General features: G+C 38.4%; 1 protein-coding gene across 5 annotated transcripts in view; it reads left to right on the top strand.

Moving 5' to 3' along the window:
* The window catches only part of Tmcc1 (transmembrane and coiled-coil domain family 1), a 248,757-nt gene that overhangs the window by 1,531 nt on the left and 237,897 nt on the right, over positions 1 to 9,329 (top strand). The window lies entirely within an intron of this gene.

Raw genomic sequence — 9,329 nt, 5'->3', positions numbered from 1 at the left:
AAATCACACACCCACTCTCTGGCTAGCATAAAAAGATTAAAAAGCTGCTTTTCATCTGTGGGTGGTAACCTTTTAATTTCTAAAAAATTTTCAGCTGCTTATAGAATAGATTGTTGATCAGCAGCATAGGAAAGATTTACATACTGGAAATTCATTAGGATATGATCTAGATGTGTTGAAATTGTGAGCATTTATTAATATTTAACATGATATTGGTGCTGTGTACTAGGTATAGGAAATGAGATTTCTCAGTACTGTATTAGCATCTTAAAATAATTGGGAACACCATCAGTTGACCCTGCTGTGCCACCATGCAGTGATTGAGAGAATCTTTTTTGATCACAAGACCTTGTAGTCTACACTTTGATGGTGACCATCATTACATTAAGCTGTGTGGTTCTCTCTACTAGAATATTTTGCCACTTTTGCAAGGTTTTTATGCATATTATAAAACCTATAATGTCTGAGGACTTAAGTTTAAATTCCTCAGAGTGACATTTATCGGCCACTTATTAATTTACTCATGAAATATTTATTGAGCCCTCACTTTGTTCTAGAATTCTTAAGTACTGGGCTGTAGTTTGGGAACAAGACGGATAAGACCGCTACCCTCTCTAAGCTTTATTTTTTGTGTATGGGAAGGAAGGAGGCACCACAAACAGGTGGAGAGACAAGATCCTTTCAGGGCTAGTTTTGTAAACTGGTACATCTGTTTTCCAAATAAACTTTGGCAGTGAAATGAATTTTATTTAATTTTCATGTCATGAAATATTCTTTTAAAACATTTTCCCTAGCCATTTAAATATGTAAAGACATTCTTAGATCAGAGCTACTCAAAAACATGAAACAGCCTGGATTTGGCTTGGATGCAGTAATCTGACCTCTCTTTTTTTGAGACAAGGTCTCACTCTGAAGCTAGGTTGGCCTTGAACCCACTATAACTCAAGCTAGCCTGGAACTTGACAGCAGTCTTCATGTTTGTCACTGTGCCCAGTAGTCTGGCCTTTTATAGAAGTGGTTTGTGATCTCTCATATGAACTTTTATTTATTTAATTTTATTTTGGCAGAACCAGAGACTGAACTCAGGCTCTTGCACTTGCCAGACAAACGCTTATTCTACTGAGCTATTTCTCCGGCTCATATGAACTTTTAAGAAAAGAAAACAAGCCAAATGTGATAAGTTAGTGACTAGGGATAGGTAGAGGGTTAGTGACTGAGGAAGCCTCACTGGAGAAGAAGTAGTTTGAGCTGTGGCCTGAAGGGCGGAAAAGCTTCCCTGGCAAACACAGTAACTAGAAGAAGGTCTGAGGTGGAAATGAGCTGCTCTGTGTCCCAGGCAGGGTACTTCCCCCACAGCTAGTGATTACAGTATTTCCTGTGTTCCTTTTTATTTTGTTACTTTCAACTAGTTGCCTTCCTCCCTCAGGCTTTACAAGTCTCCCTACTGTGGGCCCTGAGTTTGAGGGAGCTCCTCACTCAGCTCTTTTCTAAAATGTTCTCAGTGCTTTTTCACCTTTTGTGTACACCTTTAGTGACTGAAAGCGCCTCATCTGGAGGGATCCTGTGCAGCTTCAGATGTAATTATGGAAGTATTTTCCATATAGGATTTGGCCTTTCCACCACAGAATGAGCCTCATCCCAGAGTTAGGTCCTCAAACTCATGCCTGGCAGAAATCACAGAGGAGGGTAACTGTATTTGGGAATCCCAAAGTTGCTGAGAAAGTATAGTGTGGATGTTTTTATGTATATAATCATACACAGGCTTTATGCATATTAAAGGCTAAGATGCAGTGAACTTTGCTAAAGGAAGAAGCCTGGGAAATAAATTATGTAGTAATAAATTATTATGTCTAAGGCTTCAAGTTATTTTGCTTTTTAAAAGTTACCTGCTCCCTATTAGAGTTGGGGATGATGGAGTATTCTCACATGTTTCTGTTTCTGTAGAGTTATTAAATTCTATTTTTACATTAAGCCTCTGTTGCATTAATAAAGGCATGTAGATGAATTGTTGAATATTAAGCTAGTATAAAGGATGTTGTACAGAACATGGTCAGTAAATGTTTGCAGGTTTGAATGTAGATTTTTGCTTCACTGAACTGACAAACACTTGTCTTGGAAAGTTATGGGAAAGAACTTGGCCACCTGCTTCCTGTCTTTCCATGTCTTGGCATTTCCTGTTATGGCTGTACTTAAGCAGCTGTCACTTTTTTTGTCCTTCAGCATTGGTCACTTTTACCAGAGGTCAGCTTGTAAGTTAAATGGGTATGTGATGTAACTATTATTTCTGTCACACGACTGTTAAAAGTACTTGAACATTGTACTATGACTTCCATTTCACTTCTCACTTTTGAGGGATAAAGTTTTAAATTTCTTTCTTTTTTTTTTTAAATTCATTTTTCTGATGGTTCTTTGCTTGTTTATCTTGTTTCTACTTTGGTGCACTGAAGTAATTTTAAGGTACAAACTCAAATTTTATTACCTCATTGAAGCCTTCCCTGAAGATTCTAAACCTTCATATTTCTAGTATATTTTTATCTATATTTGTTTGTTTTCTTATTTTTGTATTTTACACTTGTTTCATGAGCATTTGCTTACTTCACAGTGAGCCAACAAGTTTCTTAAGGACAAAGACTGTATTTTAGAGATTCCCCCCCCCCCGAATAGAGGGTTCAGAATTGAATCTAAGGGTCTTTGCACTGAGCTATATCCCTAGCACTTACTTACTTACTTATTTACATTTTAAGACAAGGTTTTGTTAAGTTGTTCAGGCTGGGCTTGAACTTGCAATCCTCCTGCCTCAGTCTCCCAGAGTGTTGTAATTATAAGGTATGTGCTATAATGCCTAGAATATTTTATGCATTTTTGTACTCTAGATGCATTAAATAATGTTTCAAGGCCTGGAGATGTAGCTCAATGTGCAGCGTTTGCCCACCAATTCCTGGGTTTAAGATCTAGCACTTACTTGTCTTTTTTGAGATAGAGTTTCACTATGCAGTTAAGGCTGGGCTTGAACTCATTTTGTAGCCCAGCCTGGCCTTGAACTCAAAAGTAATCATCCTGCCTCAGCTTCCTGAGTGCTCAAATTATATGCCTGGCCTTGACACCTAGCGCTTAAATAAAGACACCAGTATGTAGTCCATCATAAATGTTATATTTAAAAAAGTAAACTCTTTATCTATTGAAGTTACAGAAATATTATGAAGATAATACTGACAATTTCTGTCTACCCTATAACCATTTTACGCTTTTGGTAATATATTAGAGTGGTCCATTTGTCATAATTAATGAACCAGTAAGTATACATTATTACTAAGTCATACTTTATTCAGATTTCCACCTTCTCCCCCCCCCCCCATATACCTTTCCTATTTCAGGCTCCCACCCAGGAGTCCCCTGTTATGTTTAGTAACTGAACTCCTCTTGGTTGTGATGACCTCTCAGTGCTTTCTTGGAACTTCTGAAGATTACTGGTCAAGTGTTTTGTAGGATGTTCTTTAGCTGGGATTTGTCTGATATTTTCATGGTTGAACTGATGCAGATCTTGAAAGGATTTATATTGATCCTAGCTTGAGGTCATGTATGTGTAATTTTACCTCTGTAAGGTCATTTCTTTTTCTTTTCCCTCTGTATTCTGTTCCCTTTGGAAGAGAGTCACTGTGGATAGCCCACACAGGAGGGGCAAGTTCCACTCTGTGTACTTAAGGGTGGGATCTATGTCAATTTTATTGGTTGGGTTATTTTAGATTTGGCTACAGGGAGCTCTTTTAGTTGGCTTCTGTAGTCCTTTTCGATGGATGAGATGGGGTAAAAAATATGGTGAATCAAATTTAAAAATCTATTATAGCAGAAGACACATTGCCATTTAATCTTCCCTCAAAATATACCCAATTGCTTCACACATTTAATCCTGTCACTTTTGCCACTTTCTGAAACAGCTCTAGAAGCCCTTTTCCCTGTGTGTCTCTGGTTGTTGGAGCTACCTGATGCCCTGAATCAATTCAAAACATTTCCCTTCCTTGGAGATACTAACTTTGGGGAAGAGCCAGAAGTCATAAGATACCTGATTAGATGAATAAGGTATACTTACTTTAGAAAAATATATATTTAGGACAGGGTCTACAGGGTCTTACTACGTAGATCTGACTCCTACTTATTCTGTTTTCAGCCTCCCAAGCTCTGGGATGGGACCCAGCACAGCCTGGAATTGAACCCCGGCCGCTGTGATCTGCCTAAGCAGGCACTTCAGTCTACTGTGCTATCTGGCTGGCCCTAGGTGAATAAGGTAGATGAGGGCACATAGTCATGTGCTTATAAACCTGTCTTCTTGTTGGATGGCACTCCACAGTGGTGCTCTGTCATTTCGATCACACATCCTAAAAGTGCTCACAAAAAATGGCTTTCAGTACTGCTGTAGAAAATGGCAAGCATAAGGGCTGTGTTTGAAGTGATAGGGAAGATTCTGAGGGAGATTAATCTGCCTTTCATGCAAAATGTCTTACAGTAATACTTTAAAAAACTTTAAATACACTATATGTTTTGATCAGCCTTTGGTTTATACTTTTGTCATTGGTTTATATTTTTGATTACTTTTTTACTTCTTTGCAATCTAAGGTGCTTTAAGGCTCATCTTATGTGTATTTTGCTCTGGTCCCATGATTACTCATTCTCCAGGGAAACCTGGTTCCTTTTGCTAGAGAATGGTATACAAAGCTAAGATTTGGGAGTTAGTTGTGTTTATTGGCACTGAAATGTTTTTGCTTCTAGGCTCTCAGCTGACAGCAAGAATATACCTGTGTGCATGTCAATGTGCACATCTCCACATACCCATAGATACTTGTATATATATTTATGCCTGTATGGGGCTGGGCCTGAGTTCATTACATCTTCAGCTCTGTTACATATAGATTGTTCTAACCTCCACTTTGCTTATTTGCAACTTTCCACTTTACAGTGAGAAACCTGGCTCCCACCAACCATCACTCATTTACCTCCTCCTGTACAGGCTTTGTCCTCTGTGCGCTTGGGGGTACTTCAACTAGAGAACAAATTTTTAGGTGCTTCTTTCTGCCTTTAGTCTTACAGCTTCTGCTAATTTTCAGCATTTCTTAGGTCAGTGCTTATTTCTATCACCTTCTGGAGGGGTTCCATGTAGTTGTAAAGATTTAGGTGCTTTTGTTACATTCTGCATTCTCTACTGAGATTCCTGTACTTCCTGATTGCATAAGAATTTGAATTTATTTAGATTTATTCTTTGTGCTTCATTTACTTATTTTTATTGTGTTTTAAAGTTCTGTAGTTTTGGTGGATTTTTAATATCTTTATTACAGTACCTTCCAGAATAGTTTCTCAGCTCTTAAAATTTGTGTCTCTGCTGACCATGGTGGCACATTCCTATGATCCCAGCAGCACTCTGGGAGGGGAAGACAGGAAGATAGCAAGTTTGAACCAGGAGTAGGCAATGTAACAAGATCTGATTTGAAAATTAAAAAAATAAAAATAAAGAAAGGGATGGGTATGTAACTCATACAAAGGCTCTGGGTTCAATCCCCAGTTCTGAGGGGGAAAAAAAGTCACATGTGTTTACTTCCCACACCAGTCATTGGAATCACTATGTAATGTCTTTGTAGTTTTATCTTCTCTACAATCTCAGTATATTCCATTTTAATGATTTACATGATTTTTTTTTTATGAACAAAAGTTTTTTTGAAGAAGTGGCAGATACAAATACTAGATAACTAGCATTTGGAAATAGATTTTTGTGAGCTAAAATTCATATAATATAAAATTTATCTGAAGTGTATTGTTAACTGTTTAAAATTTCCGTTCAGTAGCTTTAGTACATTCACAATTTTTTTTTTTTTTTTTTTGGTACCAGGGATCAAATGTAGGTGCTTATGCCACTGAGCTATCTCCCTACCTTCTCATTCACAACTTACTGTTGTTGTCATCTTCTCCATTTTCTCCTTCTTTTCCACGTTCTCCACCTCCTCCTCCTCCTTCTCCTCCTCCTCTTCCTTTTCCTCTTCCTCCTTCTCCTGCTCCTTATTCTAACATTTGAGACACATTTTGTTTCTCAGGTTTGAACTTGTGATCCTCTGGCTTTACCCTCACAGGGTGCTGTGATTATAGGTTTGCACCACCACTCCCAGCTGACATTACCATGCTGTACAATCAGTACTATTGAACTCCACAACACTTAGTCACACCCTAAAACAATTCTGGTACCCATTAAACAGTCCCTTCCTCCATCTTTTGGCAACTATCAATCTGATTTTTGTCCCTATAGGTTTGTCTGCTTTGATGGAATCATACAATAAATAGCCCTTGTTCCGGCCTTGGTATTTCATTCCTTTTTTTAGGGCTGAATGATATTTCATCATATAGATATAATGTATTTTATTTCTCCATTTGTAACTTGAGTTGTTTCTGCTTTTTGTCTATTAAGAATAATGCTTTTCCAGGAGTGGTGGCATGTACTTATAATCTCAGCTACAGAGAGGCTGAGGCAGGAGGATCACTTAAGCCCAGAAATTTGACCAGGATTGGTAGACCCATTTGACCCAGCTATTCTCCTTCTGGGTATCTTCTCAGAAGAATTAAAAACATTGTACAGTGATATATGTGCACGTATGTTTATAGCAACACAATTTTAATAGCTAAATCTTGGAAATAACCCAGATACCCATCAATTTAGGAATGGATCAAAAAGGTGTGGTCTTTTTATACAACGGAGTACTAAGCCAGAAAGAAGGATAAATTGGAGCCTTTTATTGGTAAATGGATGTAACTCAAGACCTTACTTACAAGTGAAATAAACCAGATACATATGTGTAAATGTATTGTCTCTCTAGTGTGAGAAGCTGAAGGAGTAAATGTGATCCAAAATGTATTAATAAATGTTGTGAAATGGGAAGAAACCTCAAAAGGAAAGAGAGACTGGAATGGGGAAATGGAGAAAGAGGGGAAAAGCAAAAAACCAAAAAAGTAAATAAATAAAGATAGTTAAGTGCTGGGGTGATAGCTAAAATAGTGGTCTAAGTGCTTACCTGGCAAGTGGAAAGACTTGAGTGTGATCCCTGCTACCACAAGCGATGTTGCTACACTGGGCGAACCGATATGGTGGCCTATAATCCCAGGGCTAGGGAGACTGAGATGGAAGGATCACTACAAGTCTGAGCTGCTTAGTGAGACCCTATAACCAAAAAAGAAAAAAAAAAACCAATAAATAAATAGTTAAGATAGTTATAGGACTGGCGAGATAGCTCATTGGACTAAGTGCCTGCTTAGGCAGTGCAAGGACCAGGGTTCGATTCCCTGCAACCACATGTTGCTCTGGCCCTGCCTCATGTGCACTGAGCTGGCCACTGAGTCCGGGCGGTGGTGCATACCTATAATCCCAGTGCTGAAGAGGCTAAAAACAGGAGGATCACTACAAGTCTGAGCCGCATCGTGAGACCCTAAATAAAATACACTAAAAAAGTTAGACTACTGATTTTTCTTAGTTCATTGAAAAAGGCTTGTGCTAATATTGTTTAGACAGTTAATGCTGATATCTTGTACTCTAAATGAAGATAACGATACGCAGTGTATTAGCCATTGCTGTTCTCCTATTGTCTTATTTTGAAGATTTTTTTTTTGCTCTTTACAATTAAAAAATAAAAACTCCAGGAGGTTAACTCTAACCTGGGAACTTAGTCTCCCTCTCAGGGGAGAAAAAAGTTGCTTTGAACATTTATGTAAGTTCTTTTGAACATGTTTTCCATTTCTTGGGCATATAACCAGTATATCCATTTGGATAAATTTTTTGTCATCAAGTAGAAAATTATCTAGTGGTTTTACCTGGAAGAAAATGCTGAAAGAATGCTTTTTCCTGCCATGGTTTTCATTAGTGAATACTAAATCTTGCAATTTTCCTGTTGTCGTGATTGTATTTTACAGAATACAGTGACTTGGTGCCAATAATTGGTAACTTTGTGCTAAGGAGTTATGTTATGGGCAATTGTTGATCTCAGAGTGGCAAGAGGTCTCTCATGAAGTTGAGTTGTAAGTTCTGCTGTGACATCAAAAGACTTAAATGTGGATTGTGTTTAATTTGATGTCTTTGGAGAGCCAGTGGGCAAGGTTCCCATTCTGTGATCTCTCTGCTATCATGGTGTTATATTACAGAGGTTTAATTCTTATTACCACATTCCCTGTGAGGCTTGAACTTTAATAGAGGAATATCAGATACTGCTTTCCATTTGCTGTTTCTTTCTTTTTTTTGTATTTTAGGGAAGGGTCTTCAGGGTTTCACTACTAGATTGGGCTCGTAGTGATCCACCTATTTACAGCCTCCCAAAAGCTAGGATTAGAGGCATGTATCACTATGCCCAGTCTCCATTGCCATCTCAGTGCTCTCTGCAGATGGGGCAGCATTGCAGGCTAGGGAATTGAACCCCCGGAATCTGAGCCTGCTTGCAGGCGCTTTAATCCACTGAGCTATTTGGCAGGCCCTCCATTTCCTGTTTGAACATCTAACCCTGAAACTTTGTTTTGCAGCTATTACTTTGACATCTTGCTTAAAAAATTAATTTTCCTTATGGAGACTTGGGAAGTGTTCTTTTGCCAGTTTGGGACACCCTCAAATATTCATTGAAACCTAAGGTCGTATTTCAGATTTTTACAAGCTAGGAACATTCTTTGCTGTCTTGTAGACTATTTCTAAGTGACTTCAGGGTTCCTGGAGACATTGAAAAGTAGATAAATTATATATCTATAACTGTTATACTTGTATCTCGAGGACTTCCTTTGTAGACAAAGCCTCCATAAAGGTTTGGGAACCACTGTCTGTGTAATAAAACACAGGCTGGAATCAGGAAGATGTTAAATTCTGTGATTGAGAAAGATACACTTGTTTCAAATAGTTTGTACCTTAGCATTTCTTTCTATGAAAACAATAAATAACAGGGGCCGGGGACATAGCTCAATTAAGTAAGTGCTTGCCTGGCAAATGCAAGGGCCTGAGTTCAATCCCTGGTTCCACCAAAAAAACAAAACAAAAAGAATAAGATTCTGGTGGAAGGCATGATGGAAGCTAGATTCTGTTAATACAGGTACAATGAATTGTTTGAAGACTGGCATGTTGGAAGATATGAATGCTTGAAAATTCTTGGTATTTTCTTTAATAATGTAAATAAGGGGGCTGGTGAGATGGCTCAGTGGTCTAAAGCACCTACTTAGAACAAGCTTAGCAAAGCAACCATGGTTCAATCCCCCAGCACCACATGCCAGCCAGCCCCGCCCCCTGGTGGGCTGAGCTGGCCACACACACACACACACACACACACACA

This window comes from Octodon degus, unplaced genomic scaffold (assembly GCF_000260255.1).
Source record: "Octodon degus isolate 3935 unplaced genomic scaffold, OctDeg1.0 scaffold00233, whole genome shotgun sequence".
Classification (NCBI taxonomy): domain Eukaryota; kingdom Metazoa; phylum Chordata; class Mammalia; order Rodentia; family Octodontidae; genus Octodon; species Octodon degus.
Note: the sequence above shows the minus strand (reverse complement) of the source record. Positions and strands in the feature narration are given on the sequence as shown.